Source organism: Ricinus communis, chromosome 9 (genome assembly GCF_019578655.1).
Source record: "Ricinus communis isolate WT05 ecotype wild-type chromosome 9, ASM1957865v1, whole genome shotgun sequence".
Classification (NCBI taxonomy): Eukaryota; Viridiplantae; Streptophyta; class Magnoliopsida; order Malpighiales; family Euphorbiaceae; genus Ricinus; species Ricinus communis.
Window position 1 is genome coordinate 16281395 of NC_063264.1, and position 14081 is coordinate 16295475.

At 30.5% G+C, this 14081-nt stretch overlaps 1 long non-coding RNA gene across 4 annotated transcripts; it reads left to right on the forward strand.

The window, feature by feature from the left end:
* Window positions 1–4882: 4882 nt before the first annotated feature.
* On the forward strand, window positions 4883–7665 carry LOC107262333. 4 transcript variants are annotated; one of them, XR_007217249.1, is made up of 6 exons: window positions 4883–5465; window positions 5929–5999; window positions 6113–6392; window positions 6621–6963; window positions 7088–7187; window positions 7301–7665. It is a non-coding gene; the product is annotated as an uncharacterized LOC107262333 (long non-coding RNA). The 4 variants fall into 4 exon arrangements; XR_007217250.1 differs by having other exon boundaries at window positions 4885–5999; window positions 6113–6182; window positions 6249–6392; XR_007217248.1 differs by having other exon boundaries at window positions 4887–5999; window positions 6113–6182; window positions 6259–6392.
* Window positions 7666–14081: the final 6416 nt, after the last annotated feature.

Sequence of the window (14081 nt, forward strand, 5' to 3'; positions counted from 1 at the left end):
TAATTAGAGTATCATTATCATCTAACGCTATTAAGACTGATAAATGGAAAGTTGACGGTACAACACCTAAGCTTTTTTCCAACTCATTCAACTAGACACATCAACTCATTAATGAATCTTAAGCTTATGTGTGAGTCAAGTTGCACATTACCGTTATCATTTCTCCTATTTCTTCTCTTCAACTCCTCTCTCATCTATTGCATTCATTCTAGATTACTAATGTTATTTAAAAATATTATGTAATAAGAGTAAATTAGTATAATCATTACCATATAATCATGTCAGCTTTTTAAACGACGTAAGTCATTTTTGCCTCTATTTACGAACAACACAAACTACATGATATCTTGACGACTAACGTTATTTAAAAGATTGATGTAATAAGAGTAAATTAGTTTTAATCACTGTCATGTAATCAAGTCAGCTTTTTAAATGATGTAAGTCATTTTTGCCTCCGTATTTTAGAGTGTTGCCATCCTAGAAGCCTGCTAGAATTTTTGCCCTTATCGGATCATTTCTCTAGGCCAGACTATCACATGTCCACCAGTTTCCTCCTGGTTTGTCCTCGAACCACACATCTACTAGGGGAGTCCTACTCTGATACGATTTTTAATAATCTAGAACCAGATCACAATGAGGTATTGTCTGATTTGGTACCCATTGGCCTCACAGTTTTATCGCCTTGGCGGATTCGAGATCCTAGAGACTCATCTTGAAATTTCTTCGAATCAAGCAGATTTAACTTTGGAGTTCCTATAACCCTACAGCCAAATAACGAAAAGGCTTCTCATGTGATTAGTTCCAACTCTTTACATTTATGTTATTAACCATTCTCTGCCCTGTTTCAATGTGCAATACGATTCATTCACGTACCCCGTACCTTAGAGTGTTGCTATCCTAGAAGCCTGTCATAAGCTGCTCCTTGTCCAAGCATCCTATCCTTACCGTGGCGTCAACTTTTGCCCTCATCGGATCATTTTTCTAGGCCAAGCTGTCACATATCTTCTTCACTAAAAAAATACTATATGTATTTATACTTTCCTCTAATTGATATAGCCACTATTTTTATGTGTGTTATTAAAACCAATTAAAAAAAGCCACACAAGAGCAGCAAAATTACGAAAAATAACTCCCACGAATAAAAAGAACTAGTCTAAATTAGAGAAAAAGAGAGTTGTCTAAGCATCTAAACAAAAAGATCTAATAATAATCAATCTTTAACGGTGATAATAACATAAAGAGTGTTTAATGCTAAAAAATAAGCAGAGTTTTGAATATACTTCTTGATGATATATAATTTTAATGGCCTTAAAAACTACATGAGTATCCAAATGGGGCTAACACCTATAGCTATTCAGGTTATGCATTACAATCTATATGTTTGGGGTACTGCTAATCAACCTGCTCCAAAAACTCGGTCTAGGTAATCGTAACATGAATAGGAATATCATTGGTGATTATTATAAAATAGCTATAAAAAGATATTTACGTCCCTGAAATTATATCGATTAGTCAATTTAACACTAACTTTCGATTGAATCGAACAGACGCATGATTTTTTTTTTGTAATATCTAAACACCTTTAGCTTTCAATTTAACCTAACATATACATGAACTTTATTTTGGTAATATTTAAATGTCTTTTATGCAATACACGTGGACGTATTGAATGATGATACAATGTCAAAAAGTGTTAAAATATCACAAAAAGAGCAAGTTCGAGTGTCTATTAGCCTAAATTGAAAGTTAGAGTATTTTTACTGATTAAATGACCAAAGTTCAAGGTATAAATATGCATCCCTTTCGACATTAATTGGAATAAATACAAATCAAATAGATGATGAAATAGTGTTAGGATGTTATGGATGGCCAAAATAAAATAAAAATAATATACATAATACAGTAAACAATAAAAAATAATTTTTAAAATAAATTAAAAAAGTGCAATTACTTTTTCTAGCCTTACCGGACCTCCACCATCATCGGCCATTGTTACCACTACCACTTACCACCACCATCGCGGATGTAACAAAGAACCTTAGTTTAAGGCCATGCATATTCATTGATCTCAATAGAGAGGCCCATGAAACACTAATCTAACTAATGAGAACAGTTGATCACCTATATATCTGATATAAATTAGTTTCAGGCCATTTATGTAATAGGACTAGTACTCATATTCAATATTCTTGTTTTCTGAACTTGGATTTCTAATTCTTTATTGCTTCTTTTGTTGTTACTTTCTACTATAATTGCAGCAAGAGATTATTAAGAGCTCATCCTCCCAAACCTACTACATTGAATTTAAACGATGAAACACAAAGTAGAACAAGAAAATTTCTTTGTTGTTTTGGGTCATATGTAACCCTTTATAACCACTTATTACAAGCTCTCTTAGCATTGATGTATAAAGAAGTATAATTGCTTTTGAAGAGGTGGTCTTTCCTTTCTTGCTTCTCTTTTCCACCAGAGAGAAACCAAGATTTTGGTTTCTCTAAAGCTCTCTTTTATGTACAAGTCAAACATGAATCTTTGTAAAGAACTGTTTTCAGGAATTAAGTATCATACATACATACATACATATATATATATATATATATACACACACGTGTGTTTATATGTGTGTGTGTATGGGTGCATTGCATTTGGCTGCAACTTTTTCTAGTGTAAATAACCTTTCCTCTGACTGGAAAAAGAAAAATATAGTGGCCAACTAAGTTATACTTGTCATTCAGTAAGGAGGTCTTAAAACAAGACTCAATTTTGAACACTTAGAAACTGTATGATTGGTTGAAATCTAATATCCTTTTTTATCATAACAATGAATTGTTGCAATCTGAATAGAACTATACTAAATTGACGAATTAAACACATGCTTCTGGGACTCGTTCCATATAAAGAATGTAGCAAAATTACAAATTTTATATCAAATAATACAAGCAATTTCATTTATGAGATATATTCTTCTTAAATTTAAATGTTACAGGGAAAGAAAGAAGAAGAAGAACAAGGAAAAGGAGAATTAATGGTGATAATTATTTTGTAAATCTAATAGACTCATTATTAGCCACATCAACTTTAAGTAACTGTGATAATTATTTTATTACGTCGAAAAGCTTAAATTATAGGTTTTTGATAATTTAAGAGTTTATTTACGTTTAAAAATAGTTAAGGGCTAATTCACTATCGCATTAAACATTAGGGCAAAAAGTATACCTTTTCCGTTTAGTTTTAATGAGAAGAATTAGTTTTTTTGTTATCTTTTATCTTCAATAGTTGAAAACCTCAGTTTATTTCTATTGTTTTCATACACAACTAATTCCAACACTTACTACCATTACCGCAAGCATCTTAGTTTTCTAATTACTAAAATTGGTAATTAAAATTGAGTTTGATGTATCCCCTATGATATATATTGAAAAAATTAAATTGATATCAAATTCGTTAATTTGGATGCATAAATTATTTGCATTATGTATATTAATTTAACTTTGAATTATTTTTTATTTTTGAATTTAGTTGTATATATTATTTTCATTACGTGTATTAATTACTAAAAAAGTAATAAATAATTGAATGAGTTATCTATGATTTTTCTAACAAATCAATAAATAAAAAAAGATATACTTATGATTTTTTTCTATAAAATAATTCAAGGAAATTAGAAAAATTTAATAATATTAATTATTTTAAAAAAGTTTAACACTTGATAATAAGTTTAAGAATTGAATTTAACTTTCCATTATAAAGACTAAATTAAGCTCTTTGACTGATAAGAAAAAAATGACAAAAAGAATTAATAATTAATTGAGAGCAACTATTATGGAGGCATTATTGTACTTCTTAAAAAGCAAAATTGGACATGTAAATTTGTCCAGATTTTAGTAAGATAATAGTAATTAACTCATATTTATATACAAATGTATTAATATTTAGATATATTCTTTTGATAGGAGAATGTTGTTATTAATAATAATATAAAATTAACAAAATTGAGCAATGCAATATTATTAATTAGTAAAATATATATTTTAAAAATATAAGAGAAACTATAGTATTAAGGATAATGTAAATTATTTTACCAAATTTTAGAAAATATGATTATATTATAATGCTAAAAAGTTATTTTGAATTACAAATATGAAAAAAAAAAGAACTTAAACTTAAGACCTTGCTGAAATTAGTATATGCAACTAATTCTTTTATTTTATTTTTTGATGTAAGAACTTAAATGAAATTACATGCCAACTATTACATGTAACAATTGCTATCATATATTTTCTTTTCAATATATTATAAAGGTAATTCCAAAAACAATGCAGTCTAAGTTTCAATAAATAAATGATGAAACTCGTTAGCTTATCTATTGATAAGATAATACAATTTTTTTTAAACGATGTTAAATCTTAAAATTTATTTAGAAATCGCAGTTAGACCGATATTTTTAGGTACCTGACTCGATTGGACTGTTATGTAACATGTTCGAGTAATTTATACGTGTCGGTTTGAATATGAATGCTCAAATACTTGCTCCAAACACGATTATTAAAACAGATACAGTATCTGATACTCGGTTAAATGATATACATATATATCGTGTATGAAATAAAATAATTAACAATAAAATTAAAAGATTTTGTTTAAAATTACGTATAATTTTGTACTTTTTATTAATATATCTTAGAATTTAATTATTGTAAACGAGTACTTATTTAATTTTTTAAATATTTATGTAAAGAGATATTTAATGGGCAGGATATCCAATATCTATTTAAATATCCAAAAATTTATTTTATAGCTATATATATTAAATGAGTTTTTAAGGAGTTCAAATAGTATATTTATATGTAATTTTTATTCGAATTTAGACAAATTTAAACATCAAAAATAATTTTTTAAATGAATTTAAAATAGATTTAGATATATATTTTTTTAATTGAATTTGGATATAAATTTTCTTAAATAGATGAAATATCTGTGGTCATTCTTAATCTTGTTGGGTTAAAAAAAAAAGACTATTGAATTAGCTTGCAAAGAAAAAAGAAAAAAGAAATGTTGTAGAGGGCATATGTGCAAAATTTCTGGACAGAAATTAATTAACCTCACAGAATAATTAACCTCACATAATAAAGATCCGCATTTTCAAAACTTTGACAAAAGACCCACTCCGCTAGCATCGGCGATTAAATGCAAGCAACCACATTAGAAGAATATGCCAATCGCTAATAAAAAGTAATTCAAATTAGAAGAAACTAGCCGTTGGGGCTCACAAATCCAAATGGTATATATATTGGATCACAACACAAGTTGTCCATTTTTCTTCATAGAAAGACAAACAAATCTCTTCTTCTTCCTCCTCAATTCTCTCTATTTCTCTCTCTAAACGCTCCTCCCTCTTTCTCTCTCTTAATGCTCCTCTCTCTCTCTCTTTCAATGATCTGTATTGTACTTATCTTAAGAATTCCGTGAGTATTATTTTTATTTGTTGAATTTATTTCCTTAAAATCGAAGCTTTAAATGGTTACAAATTGAAGGAAATGCTGTGTTTCATGATCTTTTCCTCTATGTAAATTGGATACGATTATTTTAGAAATGGCAGGTTATACTTACCAAATGATTTGTCTCTTTGTTACTAACTTTCCTTTTACTTTTCCTTTAAAAACTTTTGGTGCTGTTTTGTTATATTAGATGCTATTTTCTTTCTTTTTCTTCTTAAATTTTCTTGCGATTGAATTAATTTCTTTATTTGAGACGAGTTTATCGATTGCTTAGTCTGGATCTGTTGCTACTGCTTATCAAAATTGTAAATTATTATGATAATTAGACAACAAAGGAGGCTTATTATTGGTGGAAAATATAAATCACTTGATTTTGTAGTTTCCTTTTATAACTTCACTAACCGAACTTTGAGTACTGGCCTGGGTGCAGACCCCGCAGAGAGACTTTACGATTAAGAATTTTTTATTAGAATGTCAGGGACCTGCTGAACTCAGAATCAGGTCAAAATCTCAAGCTTTTAGATGACTTCTTCCTTTCTTTCTTTTTTTTTTCTGAATGAGTAGATTTTCTAATAGGTGTTCTCTTGACTATATTTTGTGGTTCTCATGTGCAGAAAGGTGCTGTGGTCGAGAAGTTGGTAGAAGAAACAACAACCAATGATTAGCATTTGAGGCATCTTATAAGTATGTGTGACTAGTGAAGAACTGTATTTTTGCATTGGCCTTTTTGAAATCACCCATGATTTTCAGAATTTTGTAGACCTTGCTGGAAGTGAAAGAGCTTCACAGACACATGCAGATGGGGCGAGGCTCAGAGAAGGCGATCATATCAATTTTAGTTTGATAACTCTCACAACTATGATAAGAAATCACAACTGTGATAAGAAAGCTCAGGTCAGACTTGAATATTAGCATACTTTTTTATTGTCAAGTTTTAACTCATATCTTGCTTTTGTCTCCAACTTTTACATGTAGAATATATCCTTCGTCATATCGATACTTGCATGTTGTAATGGATTATAAGATAACACCTAAGTGATACTGTCAGAGCCATCTAAGCAAGTTCAATGAGTACTTGTCTGATTCCTATTGACTACATACTGAATTTCTTTTTCCTTGCAGTGTTGCGAAAAGAAGTGGTCATGTACCCTACCGGGACTTCAGCTTCCCGGCAAGTTTTGGAAAATGAGATTGAAAACAGAGCACCGGAAAATGAAGACTTCATTTCATATCCGGTGAGACCCAGCCAGAGCCTGTGAAAGAGACTTCTACAATATGTGGAGACGTTTCATCAAAGGAAGGAACTCCAGGCTATCGTCATTCTATTTCAATTAATACGAAGAAAATGCAGAAGGTGGTTTAGAATGCAGCAGAGGAGAATGTGAGAAGCATAAGAGCTTATGTGACAGAATTGAAGGAACATGTTGCCAAACTGCAATACCAAAAGTAGCTACTTGTTTGCTAGGTATAGTATTTGCAGTTCCTTTGGTTCTCTACTACTATGTTGGCCTGTTATTTTCATTTGAATTTACGTAGTAACTTAGTATCAGGAAATTCATTTTCATATTCTTCATCTGTCTTCTCTATAGGTCATTAAGCTGGAAGCAAATGAAGCGGCATTTGGCAGAAATTGGTAATTCAAGCCCTGCTCCTCATGTTGGAGATGAGCTTACAATTTCTATCGTCAAGGTTTTTCTCTCTTTTTTAGCCTACGAACTTACACGAACTGACACATTACTTGCAACTGTTAATAATCCATTGAATGCTTAAACTAATTTTCTTTTATGTCTTGCTTAAACTAGCTCGAGCAATGAGACGTGAAAGAGAGTTTCTGGCAAAGAGGTTGACTTCACGTTTAAATGAAAGTGCTGAGATAGTGGTAAAGCTTGTAGGATTCTATGAGAATTCCATTTGAGCTAAATTTTGCACTACCAATAGATAACAGACCCTGGATTATGGGGTGGAACCCAATTTCAAACCTTTTACATTTCTGACAATTACATTTTTCATTTGTAAGTATTTCCTATTTCTGTACTCGTAAATGAATTTTAGAGGTTTTTTCTCCATGCATCATTTGTTTATATCTTTACTTTTGCTCAAATTATGATGTGACCAATGCGCATGGATATGGCAATCTTAATATTTTAATAACAAAAGAATTGATTTATCTTGTTTCCATATGATCAATTATTTCCTCTGTTGATTGGTGGATCTTCCACTTGTGAATTGTAAAATACCAACAGTTTTAATTGATGTTTCCTTTTCTCCTTTCCTATCAAGAATACCAACAATATTAGTAGACTTTACAAATTTCTACAAGTGTGACTCTGCAATAAAAACTAAGTTATACAATACTTTTGTGTCTTTTTTAAGTCCTTTAATTGTCTGCATTCTTCCTTTATCACTTGTATCCATCATAATTAGATAAATTGGGTACTTTCGGGGCATTGTAGAAGAAAAACTGCTACTTCAAGACCCATACCCACCGGTAATAGTAATAGGCTGTTTCTTTTCCAACATTATGTCTATTTTAAATTTATCATCTTTACTTCTTTCTTTTTATATTTCTTAATGAGTTCAAATTATATTACTGGATTATAATTGTCTGTAGTTTGAATTGAAACAAACATATGAGTAGTAATTACGAGTCCATTAGAATCTAATAAAATTTATTAAAGAAAATATGGCTTATAACTGAAGATAATTAAAATTTCCATTACAATAGTCATAATATTATAACACTTTATTTTGTTGGTTTAGCTTCTTTTGTCGGTGGAAGTATTAAATTTAATAGTTTATTAATTTATTACTGATTGTGCTATTTCAAATGCAAGTTTATTTTCTGTTATCTCTTTTCCAGTAGTTCTAATATTATTTTATAGCTGTTCTTAATTCGCTTTTAATTTCTTTTATTTTATAATTTATTTGTTTATTTGCAATTTTTATTTGTTAATGTCCTTTACTAACCTAAATCTTTTCATAATGACAGATTCTACTTATCTGGTTTAGAGATCCTAAGCGGTCTTCTTTAGACTTTTAGGATTAGTTTAGTTAATTAATTAGTTTTTCTTATTTGATTGTTTTGAGGCTTTTAAGCCATGGTTGCAATTAATTTTCCTTAATCGTCCCGACCTCCTTAACCCCTTTCTGGATTTCTTTTTTCTCCCCCCTTCTATGTATGTTCTTTTTATTGTTTTTAGGTTTTCACCACACATGTCTATAAGGGAATATAAAACCAACTTAGAATTTATGAGTGATCACCCCACATGCCTAACATAAGATGAACAAAGCTTACCAATGTAAGCTTCGTATGCCTCATAGTTCATTTTTAAAATGCTAAGCTAAAATGAATTTGGCACCTAGATTTAGGTAATAAAATTATACTCTAATTTGGTCACCTTGCATGTAAGAGTTTTGAGTGCAACTTATAGGATTAGTTGGGGGTACCAATTAGGTTAGAATTATTTGCTCACATCACAGTAAATTAGATAAGAAAATATTCATACTTTTAAAATAAGTAGAATTGACTAGATTAATGTAATTTGATTAAGCTAGAAAAAGATTCATTTACTTTAGTGGAATCTAGGTGAGCCTAGGCAGAAAGGGATGCCTCTTCAAACCTTCAATGTGATACTGAAGAGGGGAATATTAGGCTATTCACAAGGGATATAAAGTTGTGTATCCTTACTCTCTTATTTATGTCGATATTTTTCGGTGGCGACTCCACTTTTTCGATGATAACATGATAATTGTGGTCTTCTAGGTTCCCTAGAGCAAACAATTCATTTTAAAAGGAGCCTAGTATGAAGAGCGGTTTCTCAACGTAGTGAAGTGGTTTAAAATCACTTGGGGCCTAAGTCTAAAAACTATTGCACTTACACATTCCTACTATATGGCGAAGGGGATGGAAAATTTTTGAACTAACTAAAAAATACTCGGTATTAATTGGTAATTCATCTAATTAACTACTTTAATACATTTCTAATCTTAATCTAAAAATTCAATCCTACAATCCTATAAGAAAATATACATTCCTACTCCTACTAATTGAATTAATTAATGAACTCTATTTCAAACTCACACAATGATTAATCTTGACCTGGCCTCGAGTGATTTGCAACCTCCTCACTGTGTTGAGAAACTGTTTTTCATACTAGGCCAATTTCAAAAAGAGTCATTCGGTCTAGAGATCTAGAATACAATGATCATGTAACCATAGAAAAAAATTAGAGTCACCACCCGAAATGTCAGTACAAATAGGAGAGCGAGGATTCATATGCCTATTCTTCGCTAAAGAAAGCAGAGTTCTTGAAGCCTTTTCATATTAGAAATGGATCCAATCAAACTAGGAGCTTCTTCCTGTCATTCTAGAACTGAGTAGGCCTTTATTGATCAAGACTAACTAAGACCTAACCTTCATGTTAAAAATAAACTCGAAGGTGTAATAGTCTCCACCTTGATAAAACCAACAAATAATTTTCCAGTAGTTCTCGCATTTTTTAGGTTGACTTTGCTCAGGGGAAGGTTATGGAGAAACCTAGAAAAGGCACTTTAAGAAATACGATCGATAAGCGTGTCAACCAGCCATTCCATAAAAAAACCAAGAGAAAATTGAAAATAAACCAAGGACCAACACCTATTTCTTTTAATCTCTGAGAGAGTCAAACAAGATAATATAAGTATTTTAATTTCTTTTCTAAACTAAAAACTCGTTCTCTAACTTCTAAATTTTTTCGAGATGACTCTTCATCATTAACCCAGATACGTTACAAAAGGAAAAGAGTCTACCAACTAGAATCTTCTTCGAGTGGAACATCTGCAAATTAGGAGGTTGACTGAGCACAAGATTCTTCATTCTCTGAATAACTGCACCACAACCGCCCACTCAAAAACTTCAGAACTACAATTCTAAAGAGGAAAAAGGAACTAAAAAGGCACTCTTGAACAAAGAACCTAAAAGACAAACAATAAATATGCATTCCAATCAGAAAAAAGAGACGAGAGAGAGAGTAAATGTATTTCATGCTCTCGGAGTTTAGTAAATGTATTTCATCTTTTTAAATATTAAGATCCATTGAGCAAAGAAATTAATCTTCGAGTGATTTGGACCCGACCAACAAATTCAAGGGGCAAATTGCTACTTAAACCATATAAGAATCAAAGTCAGCTACCTCTTTTAATTAAATCCTTTAACTGGTTTGACTTACAGGAAGAAGAAACAAAAAGAGATACTTCCTCCATCATACTAACTAATAGATTAGTTCTAATTATACAATAATTTCTAATCTTAAAAAATAATATGTTAATTATATTTTTAAAATTAATTTTACATTTAATTGATAAATTAAGAAATAGAAATTTTAATAAATATATATATTTTTGACATATAAATATTATACTAATATATAATTTTTATATTTATTCTATATTTAATATATAGACAACTGAATACCGAATTAAATTTCTGTTACGTTTGGCTTTTCAGTTCAAATAGGATAGTGCATACCCCTAGTAATTACCCTCTTTCTTATCTTTACAAATTTTATAAAGTGCTAATAGATCTGATTGCTTGGTTTTGGGATTTATGCTTGGTTCATTCTAATTCTTTTTTCTTGTCTTCGTTGGTGAATGTAATTATCCATTTTTTCTTTATAGATCTTGATTAAATGCTAATGAATTTAATTGCTTGGTTTGATTTTTTATCTTTTAGAAATTAATGCCTTTAGTGATTGGTGATTTGAGTTCTTTTTATCATAAAAGGACTCCCAGTTGGTTTTAATATGCTCGAAAAATTCTTTTAGTCCATTCCTTCTACTACTATTGAAGAGATTAACTTCCTTCTTTCTATTTTGTTAATAGTTTCCTTAATTATATATATATTCTTGTTGATAATGTAAAATAGTTACAATAAGAAAAAAGGAGAAGTGTATGTGTTATTTAAGAGTTTAAAAACTGAAAAGGTAAGGATAAAGAATGGGAGGAGGAGACTAAGAGAAAAATTTGGTCATTTTTCTAGACACTAAGACCTAAACTCTATGTCATGTTCCTTATCTTTTTTCTTTTTTGCTTTGTTGTTACTGTTTTAGTTTTAATTACTATAATGATAGTAGACACTCATTATCTACTTATAATATACTGGAAAAATATTATATACTTTTAACTGCATTTTCTATTGTTATTCTAGTATTATTCCTATGTTTGCTTATATAGTTTTAGCCAATTCTAATTATTGGTTAAAAATTAAAGCAAAAAGTTCAGTTTTTTTCTTCTCTATTCCTGTGATATGATTATGTTAGATCATGTTAATCATGCATAGGAAAAATAAAATTTTGGATTCTAAAGAAGCAAAACGTACATCTTATTAGATTTTTTTATTAAATCTTTTCTTAGTTTCTTTTTTATTTTACTAGTTTTACATATGTACGGTTCTTTTTTATGGGGAAAAATAAGCTTGTGTAACTTTTTTTTTAAACAAAACCTAACATTGTAAGAGACTTAAGATCATGTTGTTCTCTTATGCAAAATTCAAGGAAGATGAAGATTTTTGATAGTGAGTATAAATCATGTGGCAAGCTTAACGAAATGGATAAAGCAAAAAAGATTTGGAGGAGAACTTGATGTGATCGTCATGTGATTTTTTTATTGACACATTGTATATGATAAACAAGTAGTTCTATGATATTATTAATAGGTATAATGATAGGACTATTCACTTTGATACTAAGTAAGTATTATTTTTTCATAGATGTGTTTTCAGTTGTAAATTTTATTTATTTGGATTTGTTATGAATGAATTATTATTGCTTCAGTTTAAATGTATAAGTGTTAGTCTATTGCCATCAAAGGAATTTTGTATACTCACATATACTTATAATTAGGGCTGAGCACGGGTCGATCCAATTCGGTTATCTATAAATCACTAGTACCATACCAAACCTTGGTTCTTTTAAAGTTGAAGGTACCAGTACCATACCAAACATAAAAGGATCCGTACTGTATTATAGCAATTTTTACGGTTAAATATAGTTCGGTTCGGTGCTATTTTCGGTTCTAAAAAATTTTAAAAATACAACTTTAATCTCATTTTTAATCAAATATATTTAGAAAAAATCTAATTACCAACCTAAAGAAAGTAGCATGAAAATCTGAATTAGAATTATAATCACATTCTTGAACAATATATTTTACAATGTTCAAATATAAACCATTAAAATATGTTACTGCTAGCATAAAAATATTTTGCAGATGGCAATCCTTAAAATAAAATATTTTTTTGCAGTTGCAGCCAACAATCTATCTAGTAAAAATAAAAGTAAAAAAGTAAAAAAAAAAAAGAAAAATACCCGAGACTGAGCAATAGTGACATAGTTATAGGAAGAGAGAGCGTTAAAAAGGAAGACGTCTACGCGAGCCAATTTTTGCTTCTGCCTTTCTACGAGCCAATTATGTGTGGCGCTAGAGAGAAAGTCATCCAGGCGAGCCAATTTCTTCCTTCTTCCTTTTGATTTTATGTCCAAAAATTTTCCTTAGGGATTTTATCTTTCTGAATTGAAAATTAAGAGGTGCGATGGTGTGTTCTAAATAGGAAGACGTCTATGCGAGCTAATTTTTTCCTTCTTCCTTTTGATTTTCTGTCCAGAGATTTGCCTTGGGGATTTTATCTTTCTGAATTACAAAATGGGAGGTGCGGCGGTGTGTTCTAAAGAGGAAGACGGTGTGTTCAAATTGTTAGGTATAGGCTTGTAGTATGTGGTAAGAAAATGTATTAGGGTTAAGTTAGTAGATAGTAAATTATAAATTTAGTATTAGAGTAATGTATATTAGTATCAGTATATTATATGATATACTAATATATAACTTATATTCTTTTATAGAGTATAAAGTACATTATAATATTATAGTTACTTTTAATATGTAGTATTTTTTTTCTTATTTCGATAATAATTGCTTGAATTATATAAAATGATAAATATAAAATAATTTTTTTATAGAGTAATGATGAGCATTGTTTTACACATATTTGCTTGCATACTATTGCGTATGTTCTTAGCAATTATTGTTCTTTTATTCCCAGATCACCCGTGTTTTGTGTTCTTTTGCATTTCAGGAACATTTATAGGACCATCATCGGTGTTTAAGCAATTATAGATCAATATGTGCGGAAACGGACGAGAATTCATCAAGATCGGACAAGAGCCCGCGTTGCACACATTGAGCATGGCCTGAGTCAAGGCCGTGCTGACCATCACGGTCTGGACTCTAGCCGTGACCAACCATCGAAAATTGGTCTTCAAAATAATGGTTTGAGCACGGTTTCCGTAGCCACCACGGCCTCCAGCACGGCCCGTGGTGGCCAGCACGGGGAGCAACACGGTCATGGTGAAACCCTAGTTGGTGAGATCCACAGTTTCAGCACGGCATGGACTCCGGCCGTGCTGACCAGCACGGCCTTGACCACGGCCGTGCTGAGTTAAATATATAAGAGAAATGAATTTTTCTTAGAAAGGGGAAGAGGGGAAAAAGAGTGACATAGAGCCCTGGCGGCTGGTTCGGTTTCTGCACAGTATTGAGTGCGAGAGAGAG